Below are 27,986 nucleotides of genomic sequence, written 5' to 3' on the forward strand. Positions count from 1 at the left end.
TTTTTGTGGGGCTGGGGGAAGTCACTTTCAACATTTACTCTGAGCAATTTATTTCATGTGTAACTTTTTGTCAGAAGATTCTCATTTTATATATTAGATCGGGTCATGTGTATTTTTCAGGTTATTTTTTACACTGCAGGCAAGCAATCATTGAATATCTATCTAGCTATCCATCTATCTATCATCTATCTTTACTGTCTCTTAGCTATATAAAAATTTATTTCTCAACTTCATGATAACATTTTGAAACAAACAAGCAAACAACAATATATATATCTTACCAAAATAAAATGAATTATAAAATACAAAATATAATAAATAGTGAAGTTTCATATATTGAGATGGTTTAATAAAAGGATGAATTTCATAGCAAATAATAAAAGTCAACAATTTAAGTAAGTGCAATAGAATGAATTTTGTTCCATGTTTTGTTCCTTGCTCTAACTGCCTCTTCCAAAAATTTGTATTCCAATAAGTTTTTTTTTGTTGTTTTGTTTTGTTTTGTTTGAGACAGAGCCTTGCTCTGTCCCCCAGGCTGGAGTGTAGTGGCGCGATCTCGGCTCACTGCAAGCTCCGCCTCCTGGGTTCACGCCATTCTCCTGCCTCAGCCTCCCGAGTAGCTGGGACTACAGGTGCCCACCACCATGCCCGGCTACTTTTTTGTACTTTTAGTACAGATGGGGTTTCACGGTGTTAGCCAGGATGGTCTCGATCTCCTGTTCTCGTGATCCACCTGCCTCGGCCTCCCAAAGTGATGGGATTACAGGCGTGAGCCACCGCGCCTGGTCCAATACGTATTTTAATATAAATGTATTATGAGTATAAATGATAACCTGTGCTGAATTGTAAATTATTATGGAAATTCAAGAAATCATTAGTACTATTTCTGCTTCATATTTCTTGATTATAAAATTTTAAGTAATTCCTTAAAATTTCTTTTTATAATCTTCTGAATTTATCAGTTTGTTAAAAACATAAGTTATCATAATGACTAGGAGAAAACCCACTACAATTTTCATAGACAATTATTTTCTTTATTATTAGAAAACTGTAACATTAAGCATGCATTTCCTTCATAATTACATAAACACTTTGCTATAATAAAATAAAATAGATTGGTAACAATTTATGAATGACACTGCCAAAAAAAAGTTATTTAAGAAGTCAATAAGTTCTGGAAATATGACAGAAAAATTAAAATTTAAAATAGGTAACATCGATGTAATTTAGATTAAAATATTTTTTTAAAATCTCTATTATAAGTTGATACAATAGATATCCCCTGGATACCTGAGAAATCTGGCAGAATTTTATCAACAAATTGATAAGGCAAAAATACTTCTAAAATAATATGTAATTAATTGGTGGTAATTTTTTTTTTAGTTAAATGTAACAACCAGAGTAGGTAAAATGAAGCAGCTTTGGTGCACATATGTTGCATCCTGGTTTCTCACAGTCTGCTCTCAGGAGTGTGAATTGTGATGATCAACTTCAAAATGTTTGGCGTTATCTACTAAAATTAAATAAATGCACACTGTATGACTTAGAAATTCTAGTCCTCAGTTTACCGTGTGTGTGTGTGTGTGTGTGTGTGTGTATGCCTAAAAACATCTTTTTGAATCTTAGTAACAGTACTATTTGAAATAGGCATAAATTGGAAAATTCAAAGACAGTAAAATGAATATAAATATTGCTATATGTTCACACAATAAAACAATATGTGGCAGTGAGACAGAATGTATAAAAACTACATAGAACAATATAATTTAGTTTCATAAGCAAAGCTTTGAGTAAGGAAAGCTGAATACAAACATATACTACTCAATAATATGTATAAGGTTGAATTCAGCAAATTTAATCTATATCATTAGAGGTCAGAATAGTATTTATCCTTGAGCCATGTGGGATAGTAACTGCAAAAGGATAGAAGAAGAGACTTTTGGGAAATTGATATTTTGTTTCTTGACCATGATACATGTTCATGGTATTGTTCAATTTGTGAAAAATTATTGAATTAAACATGATACATGCATATATTTTATCTTCAATAAAATTTCTAAATAAAATGTACTTTCCCATAACTATGCTTTCAAATATTTTTATTGATAAAACTCATTGTTTATATAAAATTCTCATTTTCCTTAAAGATGAAAACACAAGAAAACACAAGAAAAAATTATAGTCAAGATCATTAAAACCACATTTTTTTGATATCATCAATGTATGTTTAACTATAAAAAGGAGCATATAATATTTCTATTTTCATAAAAAGATTAATTAAAATATTGCAAAAATATCATGAGGAAATGACTACCTTAAGTGCATTTTTGTGTCTTATTCTACAATGAAAGATATTTTAAACTAAAAATTCACACTGGGTTCATTTTGTTTGATTTCGTCATCTCCATGGATTAAATAAACCTGACAAATGTAAAATCTGATTTTGTTTGATGCTGATGAATGTTACCTAAATGTCTAAATCATATTGCATCAGTGGAAGTAAGAACATATAAATGGATCTGGAAATGAGGTCATTAGTCTTCCAATTACTCGAAATGAATTACTCCTTATACATTTTTCTTGGCTGTCTGTTGTGCTATGCTCATATGACTGGCCAACATTAAACTCTGTTTCTTTTATTTGAACCATTACCATAGTTTATCAGAATCTCTGATATAGCAGCTTTCTCACTCTAGCTTCTATTATGGCTATTTTTGTATTGTTTATCTTCCTTGTTGTATTGTTAGCTTTTTGTGGTCAGGGACTATGCTTTGCTTATCACTTTTATCTCTGCAAGAGCTGACCTCAAAGACTCATGTTTAGGAAGCACTCAACAATATTTATTGAATGAAATATTATTAATTCAGATAAGAAAACCAAGCTCTCACTGAAGACTTCAGAATTTATATTTGGAGTTTCCTGGGAGCAACAACCTACTTGAAAAGGAAATTTGTCTTAAAGCTGCTTTGTTTATATTGCATTTTTATTAGAAGCAACTTTGGAGATGCCAATAGAAATTTTTATGCTAAAATATTCGTAAGAAGCCCCTTGGCAATTCTAATTGATACTTGTTCGTGCATTTTTAAAAGCTTTTATTAAGAACACATATGTTGGCCTGGCGCAGTGGCTCACATCTGTAATCTCAGCACTTTGAGAGGGTGAGGCAGGCAGATCACTTGAGGTCAGGAGTTTGAGAGCAGTCTGGCCATTATGGTGAAACCCTGTCTTTACTAAAAATACAAAAATTAGCCAGGCATGGTGGCATGTGCCTGTAATCCCACCTACTGGATTAGCTGAGGCAGAACAATTGCTTGAACCTGGGAGGTGGAGGTTGCAGTGGGTCGAGATTGTAACACTGTACCCCAGCCTGGGTAAAGAAGTGAGACTCTGACTCAAAAACAAAGAAAAAACATTTTTTGTGGGGGCAGAGTGGCTCACACCCATAATCCCAAGTGCTTTGGAAGGCCAAGGTGGGAGGACAGCTTGAGACTGAGAGTTCCAGACCAGACTGAGCAACATAGCGAGATCTTATCTCTAAAAAAAATTGTAAAAAGCCAGGCATAGTGGCATGTGCCCGTTGTCCCACCTATTGGGGTTGCTGAGGAAGAATCGCTTGAGCCCAGGAGTTTGAGGTGGCAGTGAGCCATGATTGCACCACTGCACTCCAGTTTGGGTAACAGAGTGAGGCCCCCACTCAAAAACAAACAAACGAACAAAAAACCCACCCACATTTATTTTTTGAAAAATAAACGAAAGCTCGAGGTCAAAATAATATGATCTCAAAATCTACATAGTACATCAACAAATGTAGGTGTCTCAGAAGACACTAAAACAATTCTGCAGATAACTCGCAGTTGTCTTTGGAGGCTTCAGAGATGTCTTTACCCCTGGGAATTCTGGATAAGCTCGAAGACATAAATTATAGCTGGTGAAAATAACCTGCACGCCTGATTCTCAATAATCTATTACTAGCCTAAACATTAGTTAGCTTTCCTTGATGACAGAATGAGAGGGAAAACATGATTCTTTAACGGACACATTGTAGAGGTTAATCCACTCTGGGACTCAAATTTGATGACAACTGAGTCAGCTAAAATTTTAGATAAAGCATTTGCTTATACATAATTCATTAAAAATGACCATATATTCAAGGTACATGATCTTGAATCAAAAGCACCAGTGTTATTACCAAGGCAATATTAATCAAAGTACCATTGATTTTTGACTAGTCTAGTCCTAATTTTAATTAATCAATTATTATTATTATTTTTTGAGACGAAGTTTCGCTCTTGTAGCCCAAGCTGGAGTGCAAATGGCGCCATCTTGGCTCACTGCAACCTCCGCCTCCCAGGTTCAAGCCATCCAGCCTCAGCTTTCTGAGTAGCTGGGATTACAGACAGATGCCACCATGCTTGACTGATTTTTTTTTTTTTTGTATTTTTAGTAGAGATGGGGTTTCGTCATGTTAGCCAGGCTGGTCTGGAACTCCTGACCTCAAGTGGTCCGCCCACCTCAGCCTCCTAAAGTGCTGGGATTACAGGCGTGAGCCACTGTGCCTGGCCCTTAGTTTAAATTCTAATAATTTTTTAAAATCTAATGTACTCATGAATGTCTATGTCTTCGTAGCCAGAAAAATATCTGATTCATGAACTCTGAAAGGATAGCCCTGTGATTGTTTCTGGGTTTACCTGGAAGTTAGTTATAGACTTGTGTCTGTCATAAAGATGAAATGAGCTAGCTAGTGATTTTTAATGTGTTCTTCTTTAAAGCTTAAAAGTCCTCTTGCAGAACCCAGGGCCATGGTTTGGAGATGTGTAGATGGATGGGTTATATCTGGCAACCTAGTTTGACTTCATAAGCAGTGGTGCATTAAAACAACAACAGTAACAAAAAACCTAAACACTTTGGCTGCAGCTTTCTTGAAATGAATATGCTTCTGTACTTCTTGATAGTTCATAATCCAGTGATGAAACACTTCCTGTGAAACTTAGAAAGGACCAGGAAGAGCTGAACTTGGTGGGTTTCGTGGGTCCGAGATACTTGCCTGAAGTTTTGCTCTTATACTATACTTCATTCCTTTATTTTGATTACAATCTTAAATGTCAGTTATCTGTGCAGGTTTATCAGTCCTCTCAATTATCATATCTCTGCAATCTTGCATCAACTGATTGGTGAATGCAAATTTTTCCCATAACCAAAATGGAGAGTTATGCTTCTATAGTCTATTCCATTTTTGGCAAGCTTTGTGATGCATACATAGCACATCCATAAATTCATTTGAACTGACTTAAGTCAGAAAACTCACAATGATACCAGTTAAATATGCAAATCATTTAAATTTATGGAAAGTCATGTTTTACCATTAAAAAATCTCTGTGAGATATATTGCCAAATTTTGTCTTCTTACAAGTTAGGGATTGTAAAGGAGATTCAATTGCTTTTCCTCATTAGTTGTATAACAAATTCAAAATACACACCTAAAATCTAAGTAAAAACTTTACCAAGCCTCTAGCCTCCCATTTCAGCTAGGTCACTGCTTCTAAGTCACCTGCCATGTAGAGTTTATCACAACTGGTAAACAAGCAAATTTATGCTTTCCTCCATAAAAACAGAGACTCAGGAAATTTAGGTAAATTTTTTGAATGTCACAAAGTAGTTGCTCAGACTCTTCCTTATGTAACCTACACAATGTAGATTCTCTAATGATAGTTTCCAATAAAAGCTTAATGAACATTCGTGTTATTTTAACCTGCTATTCATGTTAAGAAGCTCAAACACTGAAGTACTTGCATTTAATAAATACTGTTATTTAAAACAGAAAGCTTAATTAACTGGATACATTATCCTCATTATAAATATAATATTTGATAACTTAGTAATTTTGCAGTTGAGAACAGGTTAATATATGAATTCTGTGTTCAGTCTAAGTTAATAGAAAGTTGCACCTCATTTTCTTTTCAATACATTCCTCCCTACTAAAATTTGATTGTTTATTTTCATGAATTTTAGAATAGGTTTTATTTTATTTTTCTAGGACGTGAAATGATAGCTCAGGTGGGAAATTAAACAAGACACATAATATTAAATTGGTCTTAGTCTATTAAGAAAAATTAGGGTACAGGTATGAAAGAAATACCAATATTGCTACCTGAATTTTTAGCTTTTAATACACTCCACAATATCTGGCAGCAGTTTTTCAGGAGACACTGGATTGACAGGTTAATTATAGAAGATGTAAAACTATATGTACAGATAGCAAATCAAACGAGTATTCATTCGCTTGGCACTCTACCAGAAAGCAGCAGATAACTTTTATTTGAAACTATTTGAGGATACAAATCATATAATGCATGACATTGAAGATTCCCATAACAAATGCATAGTGCGGCTGCCAGTATGATTACTGATTCACATCCAAACATAAATTTATGGGGAGAGAAAAAACACCTCAATTCACTTCAAAGTAAATGAATTCTCCTGTTAGGGTGTGCTGTACTCTAGTATGCTGCACAATATCCTTCAACTTGAATGAGATCACCTTCAAGTTTTACCATTACCACACTGATGTCTTGACATAACTTGAAAGTTATATTATTACCTTTGTCATTTTGCACTGAAAAGATCCAGACACGCTGGCAAAGAATTTCTTGGTACAGTACATTGGGACCAATGAAAATAATGTTGTATCCACGTTTATACAGAGGAGTTCACCTTGCTTTGAAGGCAGTCTGAACTTCTGAAAGTAGATATAAGGGATACCTTCTTGAACATATCCATCTTGAAATGATAAACCTTCCAGAAGACATCATTTCAATATTAGATGATGATTTTCATATATGCCATGTGGAACTCCAAGCTGTGTTGCTTATTGGTCTGGGTAGATATAGCCTTGATATTTCATGTTATTTTGGCTACGAATAAGTCTTAAAGACATGCAAAATATATTTAACAAGTGTGAGAATTGTTCTGCTCTTCTTCACCAAAATCATTCCTCTCCCCACCGTTGTGCCATATGTTCTGTGCAGATTGTCTGTTTGGCTGCTGCTATCAGCCCTGGAAATGGCCTCATTTCAGTGGTGAAATGATCCCTGTATGAAAGAAGTTTGCAGGGCACTTTGGGGACTCACAAAATGAGTGAATCTGTGTCACTCTAAAATGCTTTAATTAGTATGTGATTGCTTTCATGTCTTTGGCAAATCCACAAACAGGATAAATTAATGCATTCTAATATGGAATCCATGGCAGAGATGTGGTTTGAATATCCTCTTCCTTTATTAAATTGCTTAATTCTGAAACAGAGGAATCTGGGTATGTTTCTTTGGGAAACAAACAAACAAAAACTTTCCAATTCTCCCATTTGCCTACTGTCAAAAGCCATGAATAACTAATAATTCATTGAGCGTTGACTGTGTTCCAGGCCCTTTTCTTAGCCTCTTTCATGTACTTATTTATATTTCACTCTCAAGGTTTCAATGGAACAAGTTATTTTATTATTATTTAGATTAAACTGTGGTTCTGCTAAGTTTAATTCACTTATAGGGACTCCTTTTAATAGGGACTCCTTTTAATGCCCTGGATGGAGCCTTAGGGTTGTGTTCGTATTGTTGGATCTCATTAAGTATTTCCAATGTTGTATTATTTTTCTTAAAAAGGGTTACCCAATTTGTATATGATTCAGCTGACACAAAATTTGTATCATGATTGTATAATGATCAGAAATAATTATAGAAAAAGGTTTAGTCACTTTGTGTCTTATTCTATTTGGGCTTCCATAAAAAATGTCAATCAACTGAGTAGTTTATAAACAATAGAAATTTATTGCTCACAGTTTCAGAGACTGGGAAGTCCCAGATCAAGGTACTGAAAGATTTGGTGTCTGGTGAATGCCCACTTTCTGGCTCACAGATGGTGATTTCTTGTTGTGTCCTCACATGGTGGAAGGGGTGAGGGACATCTCTTGGGTCTTTTTTATAAAAGCACTAGTCCCACTCATGAGTGCTCTGCCCCCATGATCTAATTACCTCTCAAAGACCCACCTTCTAATACCATCACATTGTGGGTGAGGATAACAAAATATGTATTTTTGAGGAGCATAAACATTCAGACCATAGCAATGGGAAAGTTCAGTTAATAGATGTCTTCGAAAACCTACAAAGCTAACAAATCAAATGGCATAAAAAATGTCATTCTTGCTGTCAAATAAATCATAATCACATCCAAAAGATATTACATACATATCTAGATGCATGGCCATAGGAGGAACACAGTCTTATTGCCCAATAATTTCTAATTTTGGATCTCAAAGATGATAAACAGAAAGTTTCAGAATTCTTCCTGGAATAGCTGTAGCTAGAGATGAGATTTGAAGAATCAATAAGATTTGGATAACGGAAAAATACCTTTCAGGAAATGTAAGGTAGCAAATCAGCAGATTTATACCCCAGTGCTCTCAGGTTGCTGTCTTCACTACCCAAAACATTGTTTTATCATTCTTCAAAACCTTTTAAATTTAATTATTTTAGAATCATTAAAAATATTTCATCTCCCAGCTATTTGGGAATGCTTGATGCAAGGAAGATATTTTGAGCATCACTTTATCATGTCAGCAATCCTAAAAATTTGGAGCAGTCTCAGAATTTGGCACAAAGCTTGTTATATTTTAGGCTAATCTATGTTAAATGAAAAAAGGCATGACTCTTGTATCCTGCAGTGAACTCTTTCATTCGTTGTGAGCACCAGCACACTGAAGTGTGTAAGTGTGTGTGTGTGTATGTGTGTGTGTGTGACTCATGTTGCTTCAATTCAGAAGATGTGCTCTGGTCTTTGGCCTTTTGAATTTAAGAACAAATCACACAAGATATAAACCATAATAAACAGATTTCTGCTAAGCATTCTATATGGGAATTACAGAGTTTTTTTATGTAATAACAGATTAGTAATAATGTTAATAGCATAAGGCCTTATACATGCATAATAAAATTACCACTTCTATACTTAATTATTAAAGCCATGTGTGCATCAAATCCTTTTTATATGTAATAGTTAACTTCATTCTTTAAAAGAGCATTGATATAAATTTGTCAACAAGTAAAACAACTTTTGATTATCTGCTTTATGTAACGAGGTAACCAGCCCCCATTTTGGAGTGGCCACCAAGGATTTGCAACTGTTACTATCTACACCACTGTGTAATCCAGTGCTTCTCAATAGCAGGTGATTTCCCTCTGCCCCAGGAACATTGGAAAATATTTAAGGATAATTTTAGTTGTCTCAATTTAGGAATGGGGGTGTTACCCTACAGTCTCTTGAACTGCCTGCTCTGAGAAAAGCTAGTTGCTGTGTTGTAAAGACACTAGCCATATAGGCAGGCCTACCTGATGAGGAACTGAGGCCTCTTGCAAGACATGTGAGTAATACACATTGGAGGCAGATCCTGCAGCCCCAGTTAAGCCTTTATATGGTTGCACCCCTAACCATCCTGCCTGCAAACTCCTGAAATTCCTTGAGCTAGAACTACCTGACCGCACCATTTCTGAATTTTTGAATCACAGAAACTGTGAGATAAGTGTTTATTGCTTTAAGTCAATAAGGCCTGGGATAATTTGTTATACAGAAATGGATGACAAATGCATAAACCAAGTTATGTATATATGTGTATATATTGTGGTTCTTAAAGCTAATTACAGCTGTCCCATAAGCTGCTCAGAGGTAGCAAATTTTGAAAATCATTTCTATATAAAATGTGGCTCACGACATAGAAAAATAGTATCACCTTAGAATTTGTTAGCAACACAGAATCTCAGACAATATTTCACAGGTACTAAATCAGAATTTGGAAATTTAAAAAAATCTTCAGGTTATTCAAAGCCCTTTTCACTTTTAAGTGCTGTCTTAAAAGGCAAGAAAAAGAAATAAAAATAATAAAATATTTATTTATTTTTATAAAATAATAAAAAATAATAAAAAAAAACTAGGCGTTGCCACTTACTAGGAGCTTTTGTAGGTTGAAATAAAAAATTAGGTCAAATGGATGAAGTAGTGCTTTTTATTAATAATTTGGGGTATGCCTTTGTAGAACTTTTTATGCATTTTGCAAAGATAATGGAGATTTATATAAATGAGTCAAACAATTCTTTTATAACAGCAATAGATTTGTTTGTGACTGAATATTTTCTGTATCTTCAAACCAAATATGTTACATTACTAATTGTTTCTTTACAAATGAGGCTTAGATCATGGGTGTATTTATTTTATATATGCTTGTATTCTCACCCGATAAGGGCATTAAGACCAACTCCATTGAAGGAAGAAATGATCACTTCCAAAAGCAGTGAGTTTTAAAAAATGCCGGTTAATGACATCAACTTGGCAATTCTAGTCCCCAAGGTGTGTTGGTAATTTGGTTCTGTGCTGGCAAAACCTTAAAAACTTCTACCTAGTAACAAAATTAGAATTTCCTTTTATCTATAAACAAAAACTACTGAGAAGTACTAAATGAAGAAATACATTTTAAATAAAACTCTATCTGTGTTTTTGAAATGGATGCTTTCATGGTTTAAATATCTACCCGCTCACAAACTCCTTCTGAAATTTAATTGCCACAACTTTGTAGTTAGTGTAAGTATTGAAAGGTAGGACCTTTAAGAGATGATTAGGTCATGTGGGTTCTGCCCTCATGAATGGATTAATGCTGTTATCATGGGAGTGGATTACTTACAAACAGATTAGTTTTGCTCTCTTCTCTCTCTCTCAACCTCTCTTTGCTCTTCTGCATGGGCCAACACAAGAAACCCCTCACCAGACACCAGCTCCTCAACCTTGGATTCCCAGCCTTCAGGACCGTAAGTCAATACGTTTCTGTTTATTATACATTAGCCAGTCTGTGGCATTCTGTTATAGCAGCACAAAAAGACAGATGCCTTTACTATTATTTGATATTAACCATATCCTTTTTTCTTGCATTTCTAAATATAACCTTTTCCTTTTATCATTCTGCCTTGCAAACTGACTTTTTTACCTATCGTGCTGGGATTTTCTCCTCTACTGCACCTCTAATGTTGGACTTTCCTGGGCCGTGCTGTCTATTTTCTTTCCTGTACAATTTACCCTAAGGTGTTACCATTTATATGCTGATAATGCCCTGCTATGAATCTCCAGTTCAAATGTCTCCTCCAGCTTCCACATAAATTTTGTCTACTTTCATCTATTTAAGAACCTCATCAATATCTGGCATTAAACATGATCAAAATGTAATTATTGTCTCTTTTCACCAACAAATATCTGTTCTTTCCCTAGGGTTCCACATCTCAGTAAACAGTAGCATTATCTCAATCCAGAGAGCCAGTTCATATATTTTCTTTTATTTTCCTCCTCTCACATCCACATGTGTGCTGCCATGAGGACTTACTGGTTCGGATTTGGAAATATATATGTAATCTATGTACACATTTGTATACTGGCTTATAACACTATAATTACTCACCTGCAATAGCCTCATAAATGGCCCCCTCCTTGCACTAATGAAGGGTTACATGATGACCTTATGGAAACACATATAGTAGAATATAAATGTCCCTCTTCAAATTCTTCGTGAGTGGCATCTCATCACACTACAACTGAATCCAAACTACACAGGAGTAGCTACTCAACTTCACTTCATTCTCTTTCTAGCTTTTTCCTCTGCTTCAAACTATGATATAATATATGATATTATTTACTCACTAAATAAAATAATATGCACCTTATCTTCTAAATAAATTATTTCTTGAAAGAAAAGTACAAATATATTATTCTACTTTGATATTCATCTTCAAATAGAAGACAATAATCATGTGAATTAAAAAGTTCTTCATGTACAACTAAAAATATACATCATGCATAGTGAATATTATTGAGACTCCTATTTATCAAGTCAAAGTGTTGTTTTTAACTAGATTGCTTAGTCCTCAGTGATTTATTTTAGGAAAAAAAATCATGTCAGTACTATTTTGGAAATTCATTTTTTGCCAAACACAGCATCTGTCTGTATTTGAAATCTTTAACATAGTTCTTGGGTTGAGTTGAAGATCTCTAGTTCTGGATAAGCCATGTTCTCCCCTTTATGTGAAGGGCTTCACAGGATATATATGCCAACCTTCTCTCCAATAAACTTCGCAACTGTGTACATGGAAGGAAGGTTAGTTCTGTGCCAGCTGGATGAAATGCCAGTACTTGCACACTCTCTAGGTCACTGCCTAAAAATTACAAATGCTGTGGCTATGCTCCTTTTATCAAATTTCCTACAAGGCTTCCATCAGCCTAAGCACAGACAATCTCATCCACTTCTTACTTATAAGGATATGATGTAGGAGGAGAAATATATCGCTAGAAGAAACTTTATTTGAACTGATATTTCTGAGCATTTTGAAGCAGAAATGTTAGATGAGACATGCCTCTGGCAATGTTTTATGTTGTTTTTCACCTGAATACAGACATTGCTTCGGCCTAAATAGAAAAAAACCCAAGACTATTGTTTATCAGTTTACAATATACTTAGGGATGATGAATGATTTTGACAAAGAGTCTAAAAGAACAACCTTTTAAAAAGTGTTAAATATAGAACTACAAAACACATTGTCGAAATTTCCTGTTGTTTCTTGACCATGCCACATAACTACTACCTCAGTTTTACAGATAACTTAGTTTAAACATAATGAAAATATTTCTTTAATCTAGGTCTCTAATTTTTTTGTTTTGAAAAATAGCTATAGTTTCTCTAAATCCATTTAGTGTTAATTTCTTTAGGCACTCTCTTATTAGAACCAATAATTCATTATCATCATTATCATTACCACAAAATAGTCATTGAACAAGAAGAGTGTACTGGTTCTGATGTCCTTTTATTTATTTTAATCTTATTAATATAGTAATGTGTGAATCATAAGTTTCAAAAAAAATACTCTCTATTGATATGATGTTTAGTCTTTACATGATTCCTAGAAATTATGTTTTATAAAGTAACCAATAAAGTATTAAAAGAAAAATCACCTCTGTACCACAGCTCACAAATTCAAGCAACGTCCATGCTACAGTTTGATGTTGAGTCACTTCAAGGGGTGTGGTATACAATTACTTATGATTTCAATATAAGAACTTTTGACAATACCCTAGTTTATGTGGAGAGAGAAAAAAACTGAGGGAAACGGACAACTTAAAATTTTAAGGCCAGACATGGTGGCTTATGCCTGCAATCCCAGCACTTTTGGAGGCTGAAGTGGGTGGGTAACCTGAGGTCAGGAGTTCAAGACCAACCTAGCTAACATGGTGAAACCCCCTCTCTACCAAAACTACAACAATTAGCCAGGTGTGGTGGCTACTTGGCTACTCAGGAGGCTAAGGCAGGAGAATCGCTTGAACCCGGGAGGCAGAGGTTGTAGTGAGCCGAGAAAGTGCCATTGCATTCCAGCCTGGACAACAAAAGCGAAACTTCGTCTCAAAAAAAAAATAATAATAATAATAATAATCAGCAATAGGGTCCTAAAACCCAAATGCATTTTTTTCTAATAACCACTTTTTACTTTTTCTAATATACTTTGTTTTAGAAGCTATCTCAGAACATACAGTTAACTACTCATATGACATCACTCAATTGATCTGTGATGAAATTCTGTAAGATCAAGTAACTCTGAAAACAAAAATAGTTTTGTGATACCCTGTTCTCTATCCAGCTATGAAGATTAGAGAATGTGGCTTTCTGCACACCAGGCATTGCATGGAATCTCTTCTACATATAATAACTATTTGATATGGGAAGAATATCCTTTTCTGATTTTTAGGGCAACCAATTTGCTATATATAGATTTGAGTTAAATGCTGTGGAATACGTTAAACAAATTAAGAGTGTAGCAGCTCCAGGGAAAAATGTGAACTCTCAGGAATAGAGATTTCTGATTTGGGAGTCTCAGAGGGCAAGTTAAGGGGTGATGTTTGAGCTGCTCTCCAGCCTGAGCAGTCACGTTAGCCACTCATTATAAAGACAGACCTGAGCACTGGCAGAAACAAAAGGGAGAAAAGTTTTCCGTCTTCTTCGTCTGTTCATTTTCTCTACCTAAGAAGAAGGTTCTACCTCCTCACCTACTTTCTACATATCAAATGTTGCTAATTTAGATTCATTATTAGTGCTCTTTAATTTCCCCCCTGTGAATTCTCTTAACCATTACTCTATACACTTTAAGCTTTTTATCAAATTTTGTATGGAGGTCAGTAGCTTCACACTGCCTCCCAGCAAAACATTTCAAATGTCAAATAATAGAAGCAGAATTAAGTTGAAGGTAGCTAGGTTCTTTACAGGATCTTTGAGCTCAGAACTCAAGGTTGGTATAGGGACTGAAAAGCTAAAAACAGGGACAGAATAAAAGCCATAACAATTTTTTTTCTACCCTGTGATTTGCCACCGTTTCTCAGTTCACTATCTATTCCCTGTTGCAAGACATGTCCTAATTTTTTATTACAGAAGTATCTATGACAAGTATAGACATGTAGAGTTATCTTCCATTATTTTTGAGCACTGGATTTTCCTTCAAGGAGCTTACAAACCAGTTCAATGGTGGAGGTGCTTCAGGAGCTTCTATAGAAATACAAATCCAACTCAGGAGTAAAAAATGATTTCTTGGAAGAGATAGCATAATTAGAAATTTTGAAAGATGATCAGGCCAAAATTAAAGAGAAGTTTATTCTAGGCACAGGACTCACAAGGCAGGAGGATATATGATGAATTAAATATTTTAGGGACAAATGTATGGTGGTAAATGGAATTTTTTAGAGAGAAAAGTATGGAGAAATTTATGAAAGGGCACTATGTATTATGCTAATGGGTTTGAATATTGTTTTGAATATAGTGAGCAAGCTTGGGAGAATGTTAGGCAAAGATGAATATATCACATGTGGAATTCCCAAATTTTTTCTAGGATTAAAGTGGAAGGTGTATTGCAAGTGAGAAAAAGGTAAGAATATCAAGAGGGAAGCCAGTTAGTAATACTCATGGACATTGAAGGGTAGATTTGATTGATACTAAGGGCTGTTCCTTTTCAATGTCATAAAAGGTTCTTCATGAAATGGCTTTCCCATTTCCCAAAAATGTCCCCCAGAATGTCTCTTCATTGTATCTGATCTAAGTCCAAGTGACACAAACTGCCTCCCAGGAAAATTAGAAATTTTTTTATATTTGAATTACCCTGCTGTAGAAACATTTTCCCTGTTAAATTAATTCAGCCTAGATGTACTGACCACCTGTGTAGGCAAGATTGTGTTAAGATTTGTAGTTAAAAAAAAAATCATAAGCCATGATAGGACACAATGACTGCTTGCACTTATAAGTCTTAAAATATAAGAAAGGGATGTGAGGCACATGGAAAGCAAGTTTCATATGTATGGAACAGATTTAAGAAGAAAATTCAGAAGAGAAGTGATCTCTACCAAGGAATCCATCCTAGATGCTCTGTTTTAGCATTACTTAAAACGTAAACCAGATATCAAGAAGTGAAGAAAATCAGGTGTTCTATAAACAGACAAACAAAAATATGCAGGAGAAAACAAAGTACTGGTAGAAAAATTAATTGATTAGGTATAGAGTTGTGATGCCTTACAACTCATTTCCTTCTGAAAAACTACACAAAGATCTATGTGTCCTACAAAACCCTATATATTCTGCTGTATATCCAATGGTATACCAGTGAGGTCAAATTCAAATTTGCAGAAGTATGTGGGAGTGACCATTTAAAACTCAGGCTAACCACATCTTTTTGTTCCATAGATTTCTGATGGAATCATTTTTTCTTTTAAATTAGCTTTTTCCCTCTAGCCAAGACAGTACCTACACAGTAGTAAAAAACACTTAATGAAGGAGAAGAAAGTACTAGCTCACGCTATGCACATGTCTGTCTAGGCTTCTACAGCAGGGGGTTATTCGACTGTCCTAAACTAAACAGCCTCACTATGTCAACAGCCTTAGTCTGTCAATTTATGCATTTATGCACTTTCACAAACATCCCTGTTTTGGGTTAGGAAATGAGCACTTCAAGGTCATCTAGAGGTGACCGGCTATACAGGTCACCTATAACTCCAGTTATACAGGTTAATGCATAAGACTAGAGGACAGAAAAAATATGGTGATTATTTTGACTTCCTTGCCAAAGGACATTTAAGCCCAAGGGAGGAAGAAATTGGGCTTGCACTGTGTTGTTTATATATCATTTAAATTCTTCTCAGGAAAAAAAAAAAAAGCATTGAGAAACCAATTTCTTTGCAGCTCATTCATGTTTAAATACTCTGCCAACCATTTATCTCATATTTCATTTAAGGTGAAGTTGAATATCTAAAAGAAAATCACTTCAGCATGGGCCTGATGCTAATTAACATCATTATGTTTCCTTCCTTTTTTTTCTTTTAGCTAAAGTGATCAGAGGTACTAGGTGCATACCAAGTCAGTCATACACAATAACATCGTTTGTTTTTGAACAATAATTTACTCTAGCTTTAAAAAAGAACATATTGTTAATGGGCTTTGCCAATACTGCTTCAGATGTCATTAGGTTTACATGGGTAATGGCAACATGGATAATGGCAGAGTATATTTGGATTAAAATAGCAAATTGAGTGTGTATCATTATTTCTCTACATCCATGTTTCTAACTTAATTTTTTCCTTTACTATAACAACAAATTGACAATGCATTAATTTAAACGTTCAATTTAAAACCAGCCTTGGAGTTAAGGTACTTAAATTGGTAAAAGCAAAGATAACAGCAGGCTAAAAGCTTTGTGTAAATTGAAAAGCTATCAACCCAGTTTAAATAATTTTGGTTCCACCATGATTTGTCTTCCTATTCTAAAAAAAGGCTTACCTAATTTATTGCAAATTTGGAAAGTTTGATGGTTCTCTTATGGTGTTATGAGAAGGCTTGGGGAAGTTCCCAAAGTTTGTTAGCCATAAGTTTAATATCCCCCAAAAGAAAAAAAGATATATTCTTTCTGAATCAGAGACTCAAGTTATGCTTTAACAGTTTTAGATCATTACTTTTACAGGACACTTCAAATATGACAATTTATGTTGTGTTAAGAGGTTTATAAAAAATATATAATGTACAAATATATATGATAATAAGTAAATTTATTATAAGAATAAAGCCTTTTATATAAATAATATATTCTTAGTAGTACACAAAGTGTGGAAACTCCTTAGTTTTAGGTGCATTTTTTAAATCAAAACTGAATGAGAGGAATATCAGTTGGTAAAAATCACTTAACCTGAAATGAGTTCTCTGACACTTCAACTCAAGCTCCTATTAAATAAGTGCTCTAAAACCTGATGCCTACTCTACACACCATTAAAGTAGTTAATTATAGTCTCCAGCTCCATAGTCCTGAGAACACAGACAGTTCTCTTAAGTTATATTAAAATAAATGAGTACTAACCAGAGAGCCAAGCTAATTTAGAGCTACATTATAGTAGTTTAACTTGAACCTTAAAGATTGCTTAGTTAAAATCTCTCCCAACATAGAAGAAGCTAGGCTTTCTGGCTTTGGGATCAGTGTTATTTTCACTCCTTATAGGACTAGCATTTTTTTCCTCTTTCTTTTATGTCTCTGTCTTACTGTTTTGACTATATACCCACTCTATTTCCCATGTATATCCTCCACCTCAAACACTTGATTTTGTTACCCCTCCCTATGAAAATGTACTCTTAGGAAAAGAATACATACCCTTTATTTCTATAAAAATACCACATCCTAGTTTTTCTTCTGAAATAACTGCTTAAGAGAAAAATTAAAGGAGAGTTTTGATTACCAGTAAGACAGAGTAAGTAGCTGAATGTTTTGAAAAAAAAAAAAAATAGGTGGATTGAGAATGAAGACCAGAAATCAATGTGTCACCCAATGGGCAATGTGTTTCATCTCCCCTCTCTCCTCTATTATACTCTAGGTGGAAGTAATACCTGAAAATGGACAGTAGGGCACAGAGCGGGCCCTAAGAGGAGCCCTCTAGTTTTGGCTTGAAGAGCAGAAAAGGAAACTTCCATTCTCAAAACTTTTAAAAAAGACACATAAGTTGAACCACTCTCTGGTTTTAAGACTTACTATTAAACTTCAGTAATTGAGATAGTGTGGTTTGGCAAAATGCTATATTCATAGATCAATGGAACATAATTGAAATCAGAAATAGACTGATAGAAATATGGTCAATTTATTTTTGACAAAGTTGCAGAAGCATCAATGTAAATAGAATAATTTTTTTAGGCATTTGGCCTAAAAAATTGGACATCCTTGGCCGGGCACAGTGGCTCACTCCTGTAATCCCAGCACTTTGGGAGGCCAAGGCAGGCAGATCACAAGGTCAGGAGATTGAGACCATCCTGGCTAACACAGTGAAACCCCATCTCTAATAAAAAATATAAAAAATTATGCAGGCGTGGTGGCGGGCACATGTAGTCCCAGCTACTCGGGAGGCCAACGCAGGAGAATGGTGTGAACCCTGGAGGCGGAGCTTGCAGTGAACCTAGATTGCACCACTGCACTCCAGCCTGGGCAACAGAGCGAGACTTTGTCTCAAAAAAAAAAAAAAAAAAAAAAAAAGTATTGGACATCTTTGTGCAAATAAAAGAACCATGACTTAGAAATTATTAACCAATAACAATTGGACATCCTTGTGCAAAATAAAATAACCATGTCTTAGAAATTATTAACCAATTTGTTTTTACATAAATATTAAATACAATGGCTTATATGTCTAAATACAAACCATAAAACTATAAAACTTTTAGAAGAGAATCTTTGTGACCTAGTGTTAGGCAAATAATTTTTAAACACTATTCCTAAAGTACAATCTATGAAAGAATAAATTGAAAAAATTGGACATCAGTAAGATTAAGAACATTTGTTTTGTTAAAGACAGGATTAAACTTATGAAAAGATAACCCATGGCTTGTGATAAAACATGGACAAATCACATCTGCAACAAAATTATTTTTATCTCAAGAGTATAAACAATTCTGAAAACTCAACTGTTAGAAAACAACCAGTTTCAAATTAGACACAAGGCTTGGACACGCCACCAAAACAGATACAAGGTTAGTAAATAGGAACATGAAAAGAGATTAGCCATTAAAAATACAAATTGAAACCATGATGAGATATCACTGCATACTTATTAGCATTAAAATATAAAATGCTAGCAATATGAAGTTTCAAGTATATGAAGACATTGGAACTCTTTCAAATTCCTTCTGCAAAAGCAAAATAGTATTCACTCTAGAAAACAGTTTTACCATTTCTAATCGAGTTAACTATACATTATGTGTCCTAGTAATCCCACTCCTAAGTATTTACTCTAGAGAAACACAAATTTATATTCACACAAAAACCTACAGCAATGTTTGTTATAGCTCTATTCATAATCCCTACAACTGGAAGCAGCTGAAATATCTTCAACGGGTAAGGGAACTCAACAAATTATGGTACCTACATGCAATGGAGTGTTACTCAGTTGAAAGGAACACATTATTGATGCATACAATAACTTAACATGAACTGTGAAGGCTGTCTGCTGAATGAAAGAAGCCAGTCTTAAAGGGTTTCATGTCATATGATTTCATTGATAAAGCAATCTTGAAAGAACAAAGTGATTGGTGATAGAGCACAGATCAGCAGATGTCAGGGTAAGGGTTAGGAAAATGTGTACCTAAAATGAGATAGTATGAGGGAGCTTTGGGATGATGGAGCTCCTCCATTCTAATTGTAGTGATTGTAGTGGTCATTGCATGAATCTCTATTTGTGTTAAAATACATCCAGCTGAATCATTAAACAGTATCAATTTTACTGTATGATAATTTAAAATATGGGAAAAATTTGAAAGAGAGGATCACGTTCCAAAATAGTAAAAGGTGACTTAGATATGTTAAATTAATGCAATTTTCCAGGCCAAAATGTAACACACCAAGTCATTAATAAAATTTAAGTTAATGTAAGTTGTTCAAAAAAGATTGGCATCAAATAAAAAAGGTCCCAAGGTTTTGAATTGAATGCATATGGTAATGATAATTACAGGTTGTTAAGCTTGATACTGATGCTCAGTGTAATTTGAGGTGCAAAATTAAAGAGCAACCAGATTGCAAATTATTACAAAATGCATTATCAGTGGATGCTTTTGTTTAAATATATGTCATATCAGAATATTTTTAATTTATTTTTTGATCAGATTTCTAGGCTAATAGATCTGAGAAGTGTAGTAGACAAAGTATATATATTTAATGTTCATTAATAGAAGTGACCCTGTGAGAAATTTACAGTAGTCTATTAAGTACAGAAATTCCTAGATTATTAGATCCTGTCTCAACACCACATTTTTGACAGAATAATGCCAAGTATTCATTTAGAGTAATGACTTCAGAGAGTTATCAAATAATTTTAAAAACTGGATAGCAATAAACAATTCAAGTATTGTTGTCAGAAGTAAATCTGCTACCAGATGTAAAGTGTAAGTATTTTATAGCTACTGTGGTCTGAATGCTGTGTTCATACACTGAAATCCTAACCCCTAATGTGATCTCATTAGGAGTTGGGGCCATTTGGAAGGTTATTAGGCCATGAGGAAGAAGCCTTCATGAATAGGATTAGTTCCCTTATAAAATAGGCCCCAGAGAGCTCGTTTACCCCATCCACCATGTGAATACACAGCAGGAAGGTGTCATTTATGAACCAGAAAATGATTCTCACCAGGCGCCAAATCTTCTGATGCCTTCATCTTGGACTTTTCAGACTCCAGAACTGTGAGAAATACATTTCTGTTGTTTATAAGCTACCCAGTTTATGGTATTTTGTTGTAGCAACATTTTGAGAAATGTTTAAAGAGTTGCTTTAGGTTATACTTAATTTACTGAGCTAGACTAAAGCCTAATTTCAGTGTGCTTTCTGTTAAGTCATGCTTACATATAGTGATTGAAAAACAAGTGTATTTAAACTAGAAGGTGGAAATATGATTCATAGGGAGAATCCGGGGCACGAAAGCTGCTTTAAGATATTTGCAGAGACTGAACATCTAAAAATAGAAGTAGTCAGCTGAGTAGTGATTCCTTCAAAGAATAATTATTAAGTACCTTCAGGTACTAGACTTGTGGGAGACACTAGGAACAAAATAATAAGATAGCTGCCAATTCCCTAGGTGCAGAAATAGGCAAAAGAAAAGTAACTTTTCTGGAAGAGTTTTATTATTGATATCAAGGTTTACCTCTAAAAAACTGATTATACAACAATAAATGTATTTACCTTTTAAAGTTACTAGATTACTTATATGATCTACTAGAAATTTAAGTTCAAAGGAAATAACATATAGTCTAGCTCATTCCTTTTGAAGATGAGAACAAAAAAATCATGTTGTGTAATTTTAAATCGTATGCTCTCTGTGAAAGAGAATGATCACACAAGTTGCAGTTCAGCTAGAATAAAAATTGAAGTCTTCTCCTTCATATGTATTAATAATTTCAGCATACACCTCTAAGGGACTTATTGTCTGTTAATCTTAATTAAGTACTATGGAGATGATCCGAAAGACTTAAATAAAATGAAACATTTAATATAAGTTACCTAGCATAGCCTTTAATGAAACAAAAAGTTGTCAATAGTCATGTGCCCCTTTGGTCAAGGATAGACCACATATACAATGGTAGTCCCCTAAAATTATAATATTGCATTTTTACTAGACCTTTGCTGCATAGATGTGTTTAGATACTCACTTACCATTGTGTTATAATTGCCTTCAATATTCCAAACAGGAATATACTGTACAGGTTTGTGGCCTAGGAGCAATAGACTATACCATATGGCCTAGGTGTGTAGTAGGCTGTGCCGTCTAGGCTTGTGTAAGCATGCTCTGTGATGTCTGCAAAATGACAACACTACCTAATGACACATTTCGCAGAATTTATCCCCATTGCCAAGAATCACATGACTGCATACTGAACTGGCTATTACCATTCTTATTATTTATTTTTAGAAAGTGAGAGGCAAACTTAATAAAACCACTACAAATAGATATTCAGAAATCCTGTATTATCTTTGAATTTTTGTAATATACTGAGGTAATTAAAAAATGTGAGATTATGAGTCCAAATGTTCAATATATTGACAACTCAGAATTAAAATAATTAAAGTAATACTGGTCTTCAAAAAAACTCCTTTGAAAGTATAAAGGCCCTTGAACTAGGAAAAAAAAAAGAGCATTTGCATAATTTGAAGAAGTATGTTGATTTATTACATTTCTGGAGCATTCCTGGAACCTTCCCAAGAGTCTAGATAATGACACCAATTGCTTCTCCTCTCCATCAAGGCACACTCCATAAACTTCGTGGATAATATGTCTGCCCAAGGTCTAAATATCTGGAGTTAAGCTTAAATTTTGCTATTATTCATATAGCTCTAAGGCTGCTTGAAGTTAACTGTGATAAACTGTCCATTTTAGTGAATAATCTGAACAGTAGTCTCAGCAGCATTGGGTGCAAATTTATTCAAATTGACACTAAGGAAGTCATAGATCTCTGATTCGAAACACACTTTAGTATTTTTTGTGTGCCAAGAAAGTTAAAGAAGATAAAGATTTGTCTAGCAAGCAGCATGAATGCAAAAATCAACAGTAAAGCAGCAATTTATGAGCTGCGCTTGCATGATGTAGGATGGGTATATCTAAATTTTCAGAAGACTGGTTTCTTGTAATAGATTTTAAGTAATCTGAGAATCGATGGCCCATAAAAGGAAATGAAATGAGGAGAAAAAAACTTTCAGGAGACAGAGAAAGCAGTATAATACCAAATGAAATAAGGAAAACTGACAGAAATTACTTGAGAAGAGCAACATTGTCAACACTGACACATGAATTACCTCAATAATCACTGCAACCCTTGGAATCGGTTTTACTATTATCTCCATTTTATAGAGGAAGGTACTTAGGAAGTAAAGTAATTTGCCCAAGATACAGATTTAGCAAATTATAGAGTTAGAGTTTGAGCCAGTCATCTTTCTGGAATAAGAATCATTTGATGAAAACATCGTGTCACCCCCTTTATTAAAGGTTAATCGGACAGCCAGCTCCAGAAAGTGCCCCTGATAAATGGAGATTCTTGTTTTGGAACGTAGAGAAAGAGATATTGCTGTGTACTGTCTTTTTAGTTTACAAAGATAAAATTAAATGCTGTTGTTTATTAACTGAGGAACATCTACGTTTTAGCAGCCTCCTGCTCTCATCATTTATGTTAAGCCCTAAGGTAGCAGGGAGAACTATTGGCTCAATGAGAAAACAAGAAAAACACTTCCAACATGGAGTTAGTTCAGACGACTGCTTTGATTGCAGTCAGACACTGGGATCCAAAAGCAAAATGCAATAATTCAGATGTTTCAGGGAAACATAAAATAAAAATGATAATGCTACTTTGTATCTTGGAGTAATGGATTGCGTTGACAGTGTTTATCTGATATCAAGCACCAAAGCAAAAATAAAAGCAAAAGAACAACAAAAGGGGCATGGCAGAGGAAGGCACTTATGAAGTATTTGTTTAAAGCATCACAAATTAGGATCCCCTAACAAAACAAATACAGGTCAAAAACATATAGGTTATCTTTTTACCAACTGTATAAAAGGAAAGCTCTTACCCAATAATAAAAGACCTCCATTATTTGGTTATGATTTTCCACTGAATTCAGGTTTCATTAGCCCTTCATTCTAATTCATATTGGGCTAAGCATACTTATTTGCCCTTTACCTTAATTTTGTTTTTTCCTTTTTTGTCTTTTCCCTCCATTCCCCATCACCTACCCACACACCTGAATATATGCTTACACTGTATAATCTGCTTCTTCCAGTGCTTGTATTGGGGATGTTCCTTTCATCCAGTTTGGATGTTCACTTCTTTCCCTTTCTAACTATTTCTAATGTTCTCACACTTCCCAATATACCTATACACTTATGTCTTCAAAAAAGACTTTCTGAATTGATCTGAAAGAATTAAGTTAATAATTTTATACCTATTCTACTAAAGGGTTATAACGAAGAGATAAACTAGGCCAATTAGGTATAGTACATTTTTTCTGCTTTCATTAGACTTTCAACTTGAGAAAATTTACATATCAGGGTACCAGTTCACACATGTATACACACGCACACAAACACACATTCACAGGTTTATAACACACACACACGCAAATACCAAACAGACATAGACACAAGCACATTCAAACTAGAGACAAGTAGTCTATGTTAGTACATAGTTTGTTGTTTTTAAAGCAAGACCCAATTAACTGTTAAGTGTGAAAAATGTTTCATTAATATTTTAACCCAACCAACAGTTATTGAGATTCTGGGAAACCAGCAGTGAAACAAACATGGAAGTTTATCCTTCAAGGAACTGGTAACCAAAGGCTAGTTTAAAACAACAAGCACAATTAATTTTTGGTGGAAGTTAAAATAGTGATTACCTCTAGGAGTTAAGGAATAACTGTGCAAACTGGATGTATTATGTATCTTGACATTGACGGTGATTGTGTGCGTGTAAATGTAATAGTTTTATGTACTTATGATAAGTGAATGTTATGTAGGTTATTCTTAAAGATGTGTTTTAAAGATTCATAGAGTATGCATACTATCAGGTATTAATCCCCAAAAATATCCAAGTAGTTTACACATTTGGCTTAACTCTCTTGATTTTCTTGAAACATACATCTTGCTCTCTCTCTTTTTTTTTTTTGGAGATGGAGTCTCGCTCTGTCACCTAGGCTGGAGTTCAGTCACACGATCTCGGCTCACTGCAACCTCCATCTCCTTGGCTCAAGCGATTCTTCTGCCTCAGCCTCCCCAGTAGGTGGGACTACAGGCATGCACCACCATGCCCGACTAATTTTTGCATTTTTAGTAGAGATGGGGTTTCACAATATTGGCCAGGCTGGTCTCAAACTCCTGACCTCGTGATCCTCCCGCCTCAGCCTCCCAAAGTGTTGGGATTAGTTCCAGCACTTTGGGAGGCTGAGGAGGGCGGATTACCTGAGTTACTGGATTGATAGTATCTATTATTTTGGTTAAAATTTATGTATAGATATCAAAATATTTATTGCTTGTTTCTACTTATTTGTAGTCCTTATTTCATAATCATATTAATCTGAATTTTCTGTTATTTAATTATTTAATGAGCATTTAACTGCTTAATACATTATCTAATAGAGTTATTTTTGAAAGTTTCCCTCTTATGTCCAAATCAGACATCAGTAATTTCTCAGTCGTTTTATTGAAATGCTCCAAAACATCTTTCCAAATTGCACTTAAAATGGCTTATCAACAAGCTTAATAAATAATGCACTTCTATTAAGAACAAATAAATATTTAGTACTTTTTATAACTGGATATGCTACATGATCAAATATATTTATCAAAGGTGGAAATTTCCATTTTCATATCATCAATTAATATTAACTCTACTGCTTACAATTTTACACATCTGAAGACAGACAGAATTTCCATAGACTGTCTTCCAGGGCCATGCGTTTCAAATACTTTATTCTTTTATCCCCCACAAATTCCAAAGAGTATGTTTGAATCATACATCTGACTTTGCATTTCTCCATCTTGATGCTGATTGAATCAGCCAAGTGGGAAGTACATGTAATCCTAGAAGCCATTCTAATACCAAGATGAGTAGGAATAACTTAATTATACATATACAGGAAACTGACAGCAAAGCAAGAGAATATATTCTATATAATTTAAATTAAATATTTCAGCAAGTGAACTTCCCCATAGCTAGATCATAAAAATGCCTGCAGCCACTTGATGTTACCCAACATGTTTGATAAGATGAAAGTCAGAATGGAAAGAAGCAGCAGTCTTAACTGAGTATGATTAAAATATCTCACTTTTAAAAATTTTACAAAAACATATGGTGTGGGGAACAAATTTCTAAGTCCTTTCATAAGACATCAAAAGAAGCCCCTTTTTTCGGTATTTCTGAAGCTTAAGTTTCAGTAGTTTCATGGTTAATCTGCCTGCGAATGTAAAACAGACACAATAAAACCATTTACCTCTTTTCTGTTAATCTCTGGATTTATGTTAATTTACATTTTGACTGTTCCTTTACACTTGCATACCAAACTCAACCATGTGTCAGTCATGCACATTTTATAACTGAAACATGTTTTAAATTCATACCTATCTTCTGTTTTCTTCCAGTTATCACTATGCTGATCTGAGACACCTGATTATCACTGATTTTATTATGATTTCTTTTTTTTTTTTTTTTTTTTTTGAGATGGAGTCTCACTCTATCACCCAGGCTGGAGTGCAGTGTTGTGATCTCACCTCACTGCAACCTCTGCCTCCCAGGTTCAAGCGATTCTCCTGCCTCAGCCTTCCCAGTAGCTGGGACTACAGGTGTGTGCCACCACGCCTGGCTAATTTTTGTATTTTTAATAGAAACGGGGTTTCACCATGTTGGCCAGGATGGTCTCAAGCTCTTGACCTCGTGATCCACCTGCCTTGGCCACCCAAAGTGCTGGGATTACAGGCATGAGCCACCGCACCCAGCTGCAACTCCTATTCCTTCTCTGCCCAATTTTGTTTTATCACATTGAGCTTCCAAAACAGAATTGTAGACCTTTCTTCCTTGCTCATTGTGCGTTAATGCTCTTCATTGTCTGCTAAATTAGGTACAAACTTCTGAGCCAGAATTCAAGACCCTCTTTAATTAGGTTTTATTCTATCTTTGCAAAATAAGTAATCAAAAATAATAGGTATTTCTAAAACTATATGCAGTTTATACTTTCCTGGAGACCAGAGATTGTTATTTACTTAGTGGATCTTTAATGATTAGCATAGTGCTTTACATATTCTGTTTTATTGTTGTAGGTGTTGAATTGAAGTAACAGTATAGGGGAGAAAAAATAATTCTTTACCCCTTATGAGTTCTAAATTGGAGCACAAAAAAGAACAGTAAATTTTTAGAGAAGTGACATGACAAAGAAAAAGGACTGTGAATCTCTCTGGGGGCAACAGATTGTGACAGCTAAATGGCAGATAAAGGCTTGTTAGTGAACCTTGTTAATGTAGATTCCTCTGGTGTCATCTTCAGGCCCATGGGGGTCTAAAGTTGCCTTGAGTGGTTAACCTTTTTCTTCCTTGTAGGAGGTAGGCTAGTAATACCTTTTGTCTGTGTGAGTTTATGTCTTGATATTAGGCAAATGAAGGTCAGAGAGCTTTCTTGCATCTGTTTTTTCTTAATTCTTTTCAGCTCAAAACAATCTTCATGCAAAAGAGGCATATTTAGGGGTGGCGTGTTGTGGTCTCCTACACTAGCAATGTACTGAATTGATATATTGACAATAACATTTTCAAAAGCTATATTTCCCTGAAAATTGTATTTTATATCACCCAAGTATCTAGACATTTGCAGGTAAAAAATATGCTAATCCCAGTTCAAATTGATGAACCTGTATCAGTGATCATTTAAGAACATCAACAAGTGTTCAGACCTTATACATAATTGTGTCTTACTCAGGGAATACCTCAGAAAATAATTAATGTTCAATACGAAGATTACTTTGGGAAATATTATAAATGATTTGGTTTCCATCGTTATATCTTGATGATTCTCTTTATTTATGTTCTATTTGCCCTGATTCACCTCTCCGTAGTTACAGTCCCTCCATTTAAAGGAATCATTAAATATTTTCCAGAATAATGCCAAAACAGCATATATTGCTATCATCAGTTTCTTCCATGGCTAATACATGTTATTCATTATTGTCATAGTAGTCTTTCATAAATAATCCTTTATTGTCCATGCCCAAAAGTGTTTAAAACCTTCTATTGTAAATAGGTTCAAAAACGTATCTGTAATACAGATTTCTATGCTTATTTCTTGAGATTCTGATTCAGTAGGCCTCAAATAGAACCAAAATGATAAATATATTAATGTGTTTCC

The sequence above is a fragment of the Macaca thibetana genome, chromosome 14, assembly GCF_024542745.1.
Source record: "Macaca thibetana thibetana isolate TM-01 chromosome 14, ASM2454274v1, whole genome shotgun sequence".
Taxonomy (NCBI): domain Eukaryota; kingdom Metazoa; phylum Chordata; class Mammalia; order Primates; family Cercopithecidae; genus Macaca; species Macaca thibetana.